An 11,128-nucleotide genomic window follows, 5' to 3' on the forward strand; every position below is an offset into this window, starting at 1 on the left:
ATATCTTATCTGTATTTAATATATATATAGATAGATATATAGATATGTGTACATAATTATGTCTGAATTTTTACTAGTCGCTTTAAAACTTATCGATTAATTCTAAGTGAAAATTTTATCCCATTCACGTGTATTTTGTGTGACTTTTAACCAATCAACATTGTGGAATAGTTTGTGTTCCAATGGATAAATAAAATAGATTTGTGCTTACATGATGTATGCACGCATGCATAGTAATAATAATAATAATAATAGTTATAGTAATGGTAATAATAATAATGTAAACGGTTATTTTCAATTCTTATATTGTACAAATGTACACTAGTCAAATGTTAAACTAACAAAGTATTCGATGTATAAAGTAACATATAAAAGAAAGAATAATATTCAATGGAAGAAAAAAAAGGAAAGAAACAAACAAGAAATCTAAAACAAAACAAAAAAAAGTTTTTTTCTTCTTTTTATTATCAAAAATATTGATAGGTATAGAAAAAAAATACAAATAGAACATTTGTAATCAATTTTCATTCAGGTCCAATAATTAGTAACATTCCTTTTAAGAGAATTTTGTGTTTGTGTGTGTGTGTACATTTTTCGGTGTGTGTTGTGTGTGTGCATGTATGTATGCATATATATATATATATATATATATATATATATATATGAAAATAAAGATTTTGTGCTATTCAACAACTACAAACACACCACATGTTTACATATGATATAATCAGTGGAACATATCTATATTCCCCATAAACACATATACGTATGGTATACACGTAGATACAAAAACGGATGTATGTACCTGTAGAAAATTCAGGAATGTTGAATATTTTATATTCCATATTAAAGAAGAATTTAAAAAAAAGGAAAAAAAACAATGATGATGGCTTGATTTATTAAAAATTCCGAAATTTGGTTAAAATCAATCTGTGTACATTTTTGTTGTTCGTGTTGTCTTGAGAACTAAGTGTAGATTGTGAAAATAGTTTTTCAGTGATTTATAGTATATGTCTATGAGTAGTATTGTGATGCGTGCTACTTATATTGATATAAGTAGTAGTATATGACGCGAGTCAGGAATGTAATGTCTGGCGGCAGAAGATGGGGAAGATCAAAAAAAAAGGAAGAGCGGGAATAGAAAGCAATAAGTATGGAAATGCATGAACAATGAAGTTCGAGACAATTATCGAACATTTTGCAAATTAAGTATTATAGTATGGTTTTTCTATTTTACCAACTCTGTAATTTTGTGCTACATATAATTCGATTGTCCGCACTCGTGTTCTGTTCACTACAGTATGAGTAGTATGTATCGATTATGTTTATTTTGGACAAATTATTAACACGAAAGTCAAAGGCGTTAATTATGTTTACATTTTAAAGTTATGTGATATATCTGTTCATTTCACGGGAAAATACAAATTGTATTTTTATGTTCTATAGATCAACTGTTCATTTTATGATGGATAATATGAATGGATTTTGATGGAGTTTTGTTCTCTGAGTTGGATGGTTTGGTCGTGGAGCTTTCATTGTTCTTCTGAACGACATCATCAGCACAAACTTCAGATAGAAGTGAAGTGTTCGACTTTCTCCATATGCGTTTCACAGATTATTCTGTACACCTTGACGTTGATTGGTTCTTTTTGACCTCAAATTTGTCATTGTTTACTCCTTTGTTTTGGTTGTGCCTCCCATTGGTGATGAAAGGTCCACGAGCAAACCATCCAGCTCAGAAAACAAAACTCCATCAAAATCATCCACCTGAGCTACAAATCTTCTCCACCATCTCAATATGAGTGGGTCGATGTTTGAACAACATTGAAAACTTGGAAGTATCGGACAGTTGTTTCGTCCTAATATAAAACTCCTCAGCAGTGTGCACGTACGATCTCTCATGTGGGACTCGGACTTAACAATCTTCACAACCTTCTTCTGTTAATATGATTTCGTCTAGTTTTTAATAATGATGAAATTCCAATGGTCAAACTGTAATGCATCCAGTAATCTTAATGATTCATTTCTGATTAATGTAAAGTAGATTCCAACTATCTAACTGATACATGTTATCTGAAAAATAAGATTTTTTAAGCTTCAGTTTAAGTGAATCGACTTATCAAATTCTTCTTTTTAACCTAGGCTAATACTAATTATCAATCAAGTTGAGAATCACTACGGGAAAGGATGTATATATCCCTGTTAAAAACGAAGATTATTTCTGAAGTGTTTTGAAGGAATGAAACTAGAAATTCAAATCATACAAATAATAATAACGAGATAGTCAGTGAATAAGTAATTTAAACATTCTCAACACTAATCTATAATCTGATCATTATCAATGTAGTCAGCTTTTCAGTTTCAGTTTCAGTTTGGAAAGGAGAAGAGGCTTGATGGCCTGTGTTAGTCCTGGCAATGGTGGTCTCTCAGTTGTTCCAACTTTCTTTTGAAAGAGTCGACGAATGGAGTCTCAACCACGTGCTGTAAGTCAAAAATGATGCATTTAGTATTCAGTTTAATGTCATTTTTTTATCTAAACTAAGTTAATATTTTCTTTCAATTTAAGAAAAAAATATAAAACAGTTTAGTTATTTCTCTTAATGGCTACTGACGGAACAGTTTTTATTTAAAGAAATAGCTGACATCAAGCTAAATTCAGTACATCTATTTATCTGAAATAATAACCATAAATTCATGAAATTCACTTGGTATTGTTTTACTTGAATCTTACCATTGATATTTAGGACTGCAGTTGATCAGTCTTTTATTGGTATATGTACATACTGTGCAAGTGGCTATCAGGACTAAGTAGCTAATTGGATAACGCGATTACATTTGAAGCAAGCGGTATTGGGTTTGAATTTTAGAGTGAACATCAACTCTGAGATGCAGGTATATCCTGCTAACATGTTTCAAGTAGGACGAAACGCGCGTTTTGGATTCAATTGCTAGCCACTATCCATCTTTGCATATATTTATTATTTATCGGTTTCAAGGCTGATTTAGCAAAGTTCAATTAATAAAGTAAAATTTATTAATAACACAATTATCAAGTAATAAAAAACTGCACACTGACTAAAGTATTGATTGAAACTTAATGACTCGATAATGCCATATCTTTGAAAGAATTTAAACGCTTTATATCGAGAATGAACACTAAGCAGAAATTCCAAGTTCAAATGAAACAACTGTCTATTATTTTCTGATTTTCATAGGTTTGTAGTAGCCTTGTTTCATTTACCCTTGAACATTTCGCTGATGTCTTAAAAAATCTAACCTCGTTTACATTGATTTTCAGGTTTCATATGGTATATTGTTACATTGATCTGGTTGTCTTCTCCAGTTCGTGTGATGAAATTTACTTTCCTATAGTTCGTCTTTTACTCTTCGTTGCACGGTAACTAATGAAATGTCAGTCAACAGTGTTTAGGTCACTAAGCATTGGGACATAATAATGAAACACAATTTCTTTTTGGAGTCAAATCAATCTTAAGCGATTTATCTAATTTCAATTTGTAATGAGAATTATGTTGTTAACAGATTCAGTTCAAAGTTTCGTTTTTCTTAAATCTATAAAAATAGGAACATATATCAGGAAGCGGTTTTGTGGAGAGTTTAGTAATTTAATAGTTAGATTCATGAATCAATTAAATATAGACCACCATGGAAAATCTGGAGGCACTGAAAGGCTGTTGGATGCCGGCTCAGTGGTCTAGAGGTTAAGCGTTCGCGCGCGAGACTGATAAGTCCTGAACTAGAGTCCCGCAGAGCGATATCGTGGATGTGCGCCGCTGAGGAGCCTCACAACAGGACGAAACGGCCGTCCAGCGCTTCCAAGTTTTCCATGGTGGTCTAGCTTAAATTGACTCATGATCTCAACTATTGAAATTACTAAAATCTTCACTAAACCCCTTCTGATAATAATCATCATCTGCTCATTAGTGACTTCAAGAGGTATTGTAGTGAACACGAACACCAATGGGGAATACTCGAATGTATTTAACACAAAATAACAGGACTTGTTAATAAAATCTAACAATCATAAAGTAAATGCTTAATTTGCAAAATGTACATCAATTGTCTTAAAATGACCCGGAGTTCATTGTTCTCGTATTTTCATATAAATTGCATCCCGTTCCATTTTATACTGTTCGATCCTCTTGTCTCTCTGCTGCCAGACCTTCTGTTCCTGACTAACTTCATATACTTCTTATGTCAATCTAAGTAGCACACACCACAGTATTTCCTAGAGTTTTAGTGAGAAATCCTGATCAGTGGAGTTCACCCAGGTCTGTTTTGAGATAGTAACTCACCGACGACAATGGTGGACGGTGGTGCAATTACGTGGATAGGAACATATACATCCAAAATAGAATGCTCTCATATGTTTTATTATTCTTTATCGGTAATTAGAATTTAAAAAAGCAGTTCTGTATTTCTAATGTAATAAATCACTTAGAAATTAATTTGTGATGAATACAACTGTGACATGAACAAATCGGCAACAACAAAAATGTTCTGATTTTACTTTTACACATATCAGCTGATCTAATGTAAATATTAAAAAAGAAAAAAAAAACATAGTTTACAATCTTTTGGTGCATACTTCTCTAAACTTTCGGTTTAACAACTAGTAATAACAATAAGTAAATCGTTGTTTTATTCTTATAGAAAGTATAAACAATAAACCGTAAAATCATGTAGTGTAACTTATATAAATCACAAGTATTAGTTATAATCAATAGTGATATCTAGAATATTGACAACTAGATTTATTACAAATGGATTTGTTAGAAAAAGAAAATCGATTACAATGATTTTATGTACTTTAACAAAATACTACTACTTCATTTGTAAGTTGTATTCATCACAGATTGATCACAGTTTTGATACTATTAAGAACTAGGGAGTGTCAGAATGTTGGTTTGTCTTAGAATATGAGTCCTCGGAACTAGACAAACATTAATCCACAGGGATACTGTGAAGTTGAGCGTTTAGTCATTAGAATCAATCGGTTGTCACCCGATAATACTGATGGTATATAGTGTTACTGTTATCAAATAACATTGATGTCAATTGTTTCAATGTACGTTAACTCCATCATCCACAATTTCTCACAAGAAATTTAAAAAGATCCTGAAGTAAATGATTTGTAAACTAAATACTTTAGTTTAGTTGAAGGGGTTTTGTGGAGATTGGTTTAGTTTGTATATCGCATTGACTATAATTTAATTTGATGATAGTTTCTGTCACTGGATCACTGCTTATCCTTGGCTTGAAATATTTAGAAACGGTGATGAATCTTAGACTCCTTGTAGTGATTTACTTTTATCACGAGAACACGATTGGTTTAATGAAAACAGTTTTTATTATAACCAATTGTACCAGTGACTGTTTTACTGTGCTCGTTTGTTTAACTGTGCAAATGACAGATATTTTGTGCTTCCATTACTCTCCATTACTTTTCCGTGGATTGTGACCTCGTACGTTCGTACGCTCGCCCGCTCATTTCACTTGTACTTCTTTTGGCACGATCTTGGTGTTCGTTCGAAGCCACGAGATCGCCAACGAATAAATCTGGTTACATTCAATCTTCGCCTTCTGATTTGTTTGGTACGCGTCTCCTTGTAGTGGTGTTCATAGTCAATCTCGACTCGACTCCACGCTACATCCTCATGAGAATAATATAAAAGTTTACAAATCCCATTGATGTGTTCAAATCACTAAGTATCAAGCGAATGGTTCATATTTTCAACTTTCCATAAAACTTATCTCTAATGTTAATATTTCAGATTTAAATACTCTTCAGTTCAATCTCATTCGAATTCAAATGGAATTATTAGGGAGAATCAAACAGTCTAGAATACATTATGCATCATCTGCAACACTAAAAACTATCCACTAGCAAAACACATCACTGATGTCCATGAAAGTTATCCAGAGAATATGTAGCGAGTTTCGCTTATTTGAAACTAAAAAAACAACATGTTTTGGTCCAGGCTTGTGCCCAAAAGAAGTAATTTTTTATTCATGCTCTAGATCCAAGTACATTGGTGATGCATATTTTCTACAATACGACCACTGAGTTTCTAAATCACATTATTACCTTTTAACCAAAAAGCTGAATTTTGTCGGGCTAATGTTGATGGGTTTTAGGGTTATTAGAAGCAAGACAACTTTGAAACGCTTGAGTGATTTCCTTTTCGAGTGTTCAATAAACAATGATAATTTACATCCTGATTTTAAAAATTTAGTGAAATCAGCATATATTCTGAATAAAACAGATTCTATTCCTATTTGATGATAATGCAAACACAGTTTGTGAAGATGACTAACTTCTAAAATATCTGGCCTGATGAACATTGTACATTAACCTTGTTAATTTTAATCAACACTTCCTGGTATTGATGAATTAAGTTTATTTTCTTGCACAACCCACTTGCGGAACTTCTCTAATCAGTAAGATTAGTGGTCAGACCTTTAGGTCGAAGACTCCGGGTGTGGCCCCCTAAGGTAACCACCTGCTTCGGTCTGTACACCCGGGCAGTATCGCAGCGCACATATAGATCAAGTGACTTGTATGGCACATATGTTTTCGGCGCCACTTTGAACTAATATTTATGTGTTCAAATAAATAATCTTGCTTTCTCAGTTGTGTATGTTGAGGCCTGCTGATGCCACACTGTCTATCTTCAGCCGTATTTGTTCTCGTTTGTCGAATACAAGTGTCAGCTCATTTTCAAAGTCTAAGTCGTCTAGTTGTATCCAAGCTGTCGGTTGTACTCCGTGCTTTCCCTCAGATGTCGGGTTCTTCATAATTCAGTCAACGACCAGAAGAGAGAGAAAGGATGAGAGTAAACAACCTTGTCTGATACCGGCCCTCACTTGGAATGCATCTGTCAGCTTCACTCCATTCACGATTTTGCAATATAGTCCGTCGTATGAATTCCGGATGATGCTGACTATATTTCAGTTACTCACACCAGTGTCGAAGAAGGTTTCATATTGTTCACTTATCCACATTGTCAAATGAGTTCTCATAGTCTAGGAAGTTGATATATAGTGACAAGTTCCACACAGTTAATTGTTCAACGATGATCCGTAGTGTCGCGACTAGGTCTGTTCACAACCGTTCTTTACAGAATCCGATCTGTTGATCTGGAAGTTTAGTGTCTTCTGAATCTTTCATCCGGTTAAGAAACACTTTTCCAAAAACTTCTGGTGTTGACAGTAGTTTGATGCCTCTGTAGTTCTCACATTCGCTCAGACGTCCTTCTTTTGGTATCTTGATGAAGTGACTTTCCTTCCAGTCTATCAGTGGCATTTGTCAAGCCTCCAAAATTTTTCTGCATAAAACGTGGTGCATGTTTGCATTTACTTCTATGTGTGGCTTCAGTGCCTCATGTGGTTTGTTTTCAGGTCCTGCTGCTTTCCCAGTCTTGATCTGTCTGGTGACCACCCTGAGTTCTATCGTTGATGTAGTGACCGTCGTAGAAAGGTCTGTGTAGTGCACCGATGTTCAGTGGGTCCATTGCGCTTGTACATGGCTCAGACTAGAAGTTGGTGTCTTCAAGCACTGATGCCACGTTTTGGTTTGGCCGCCCCTACATTTCTTCCGACCATCTCCAATACCGGTCAGCATTGCACGTCGTGGTAATCGGTGTTCAGGCATACGTAACACAGCCCAACCATCTCAGTCGATGAAGATTCACAACCTCATCAACTGATTTACCATCATTTCCTAATACCCTGCGTCTAACCTCACTATTACTTACCCAGTGACCCCAGCAGACGCCAGCAATATTTTTAAGGCATCTGTGGTCAAATACTAATAGCTTACGGGTGTCTTCTACTCCTGATCGCCATGTTTTGCTGCCGTAAATTAAGAGAACGGACTGCCGCGCAGTATACTCATCCTTTTATTGATAGACGGATATCTCGCCTTCGCTATAGGTGACGTAAGTTGGCAAAAGCCAAGCGAGCTTTTCGAATCCGTGCTGAGATTTCGTCAGACACCAACCCATTAGGGCTGATCAGACTTCCAAGATAAGTGAAGTTGTCAACGCGTTCCACTACTTCCTTCCCTATCCTTAGTTCAGGTGTTGACGCAGACCAGTCCTGAAGCAACAACTTGCATTTAGAGGGAGAGAAGCACATTCCAAACATTCTGGCATTGTTGCCTTCGTTGTGTCATAAAGTTGTTTCACGCTTCCTTCTCTTGCAGCTTTATTGGCCGTTATTGCTGATATGATGGAAAGAAAAGTCAATTTTTGATTGAATTACCCATTATGAGTTTTATTCAACATTACATCCGTTTTGATCCAACGTGAGGATCGCTCAGTGTAGTATTTGATTTGTTTTTCCAGTATGATATTTTCTTCTGTATAATATACGATATTCTTGTATTCAGTTGACATGAAATATGCTCAGTAAGTGATTTGTTATAACTGAGTATGTGATCTAATCCTAATTATTAATCAAAATGGGCGTACTTTCGATATATAAACCAGTGTATTTTAAACTATTTTTTATTTGTAATCGTCATAGTGTTTTGAGGCTAATAAATCTTCACTTATACCAGTCTTGTGTTCTTACCTTTGCATCATAGGAATTGCCGAGGTCCCTCATTCCGAGTATAAGTGATCAGCGTTTTTCCGGCACAGCAATCAGCGGCGACCAAATACAGCAGTTGCTAGGTTGTTCACACACTTCCACTTATCAGCATGTTGAAGTTATTGAGTGCTTGACTACTTTCCAGTTGTTCGTGGTGGTAGGATCCTCTTCTTTGAGTAAGTGTTGAAAGGCGCGGAAACTATTGCTGAGATTTATCTTGAATTCCCTGAATTCGCCAACATTGCTAAGGAAAGCTGTGTTCAACCTTTGTAATCCTGTTTATCCAGTTGTCCAGTGCTTTTTTAGCCACACTTTCGTCCTGGCCACAACCAGGGGTTGACCTGAAGTCATATCAGCTACTTTTATGGTTCCTAAGTCTTCCATTGACCTTATGAATATTTTAGTGATGTAAATATGATCGATCTGGCACTCCGTGGTGTGGTCCAGTGAGATGCATGTAGCTTTGTGTATTCATTTATGTGGAAATATTGTGCCGCCTATAACCACTTTGTTGAGTGCACATAGATTTGCGAATCTCTTTTTCCATTTTAGATTCTCTCTCCCGGTCCATTTTATCCCATGATATCTTGGTACCCGGTGTTGTCCATTTTGGCGTTTAGGTTTACCATGAAGATCGTTTCCTGGACGCTTCGCTTTAACCGAATACAACCTCTAGTAAAACTGATCTTTATTGTCGTTATTGCTATCGTTAGTGGGTGCAAAAAATCGGATAAAATTCATTGTGATGATTCTGGGTCCATGAGATTCCTGTCCTATGAGTGCTATTCAAGCTATTTTGGACAACATCCAAACATTTTTCTCAGTGTGTGGAGCACTTTCTTCTCTATGACTAGAGTACAACAGTATCTCTCCCGAATCTAACCTTTGCTGTTCAGCTTGGGTCCAATGGGTTTCTCATTCTGATCAAGACCACGTTGTATGTTCTCATTTCTATAGCTGCTTGACTGGTCGTCCCGACCTTCCACAATGTCCGGAAACTCCATGTGCCTATATTAACTATTGTTGTGGTTGTCAGAGGTGGCATATGCCTCAGGACTTCTGAAGAATCTCGGCACCCACTATGAAGCATCACAGTTCTTGTAAATGGTGATTCCTTAACCCTGAGATTTGCTGTAGTAGAAAAACTTTGCTACGCCTCTCTAAGTGCATAAAACATGAAATTCAGTGCTCATCAGGCTTGTTGGCGGCTTGAGTTCGCTGATTCCAATTATAATTCTGATTATTCTCTAAATAATCCTGCATCTATAGAGAATTCTGAACTATAGATAGATATTCCCAGTTTTAATTCTTACGATTCATATATTATTAATGACTTTAGACAACCGTGAATTTCACAGAGATCAAGAGATTTAAAATCAGAATGTTGAGCGATTAAAATGTTGCGGAATCCTAAATGAATAAAGACAACATTATTGACACTGTCATAAAGCCAATGGGCGGTATGTGTATTAAAAACACGCTAAATACCCTTCCACAGCATATTATTAGACAGTATTGCCATTCTTTGTTTCTTCTCTCTGTCTTGTATTTGGGCCTCTATCCAAGTCTTTTCAACCACACTTTATGTTCTTCGTCTCCTTTATCGTGGCTTTTGCTACTTGATTTTGGTTTAAGATTTACGTTTTATTACTTAACCAACTGTTCCACGTTGCTGGACCACTGACAATAAGGTCGCATTTGACTAAACTCAAGATCAGTGTATGACCGTTAAACTTTTTTTGCTTGTAAAGGTTGATGGAATCCATGCAGATACACATCTGATCATATCATGTTAGAGATATTTTTATGGATTCGCAGTTATTGAATCCTTGTTTATTAACTATTCCTTTTCCTGATTAGCATGTTAGTTTGTGCTCAACAAGCCCTCGACTTTATAGCACAGGCTGCATCGTCTAAGGTCTTCGTTGCTTTTTATATAACTTATTCTCGTTCTTAAATTACATCTGTTTAAATTTAACACAGAGTTTGGGTTTTGATTTGATTTAATACGAGTCGCTCAAAAACGCTTTATACACATTGCAGAAAAAAATAGTTTGACCTAATTTACTTTGGCTCGTTAGTTCTGCGTTCAAAATGAATTTTGGTATTTCGGTCGTTACAGTAGGTGTGGTGTATAACCGATACATTTACAGTACAATTAAAAATTTTGCTGTGTCTAAGCCTGCCATAACAGCTGCGACCCAATTTGGTACTCTGTACCTCTAATTCGCGTCCCCACCTGTGTCTTCTCAGTGGTCTAGGCCAATTCGAACTAAGTGTCCTGTTTGACATTTTGAAGTTTGCTATAGTATTGATGAGGTCTGTTATCGAAATAAGCTTACTCACCTCGTTAGATAAGACATCTCGTCTTCATAAACGAGATAAACTCTCACGGATCTTACGCATACAAGTCACCGAAACCGATAATAAAGTTAAAAACTACCTATAATTATATCCCTAAAGCAAATACCTTGAAGGGAATGTTGTCGCTTTTTCAAACCAGTTGAGTTTCTTG

This window comes from Schistosoma haematobium, chromosome 1 (assembly GCF_000699445.3).
Source record: "Schistosoma haematobium chromosome 1, whole genome shotgun sequence".
NCBI classification, from domain to species: Eukaryota; Metazoa; Platyhelminthes; class Trematoda; order Strigeidida; family Schistosomatidae; genus Schistosoma; species Schistosoma haematobium.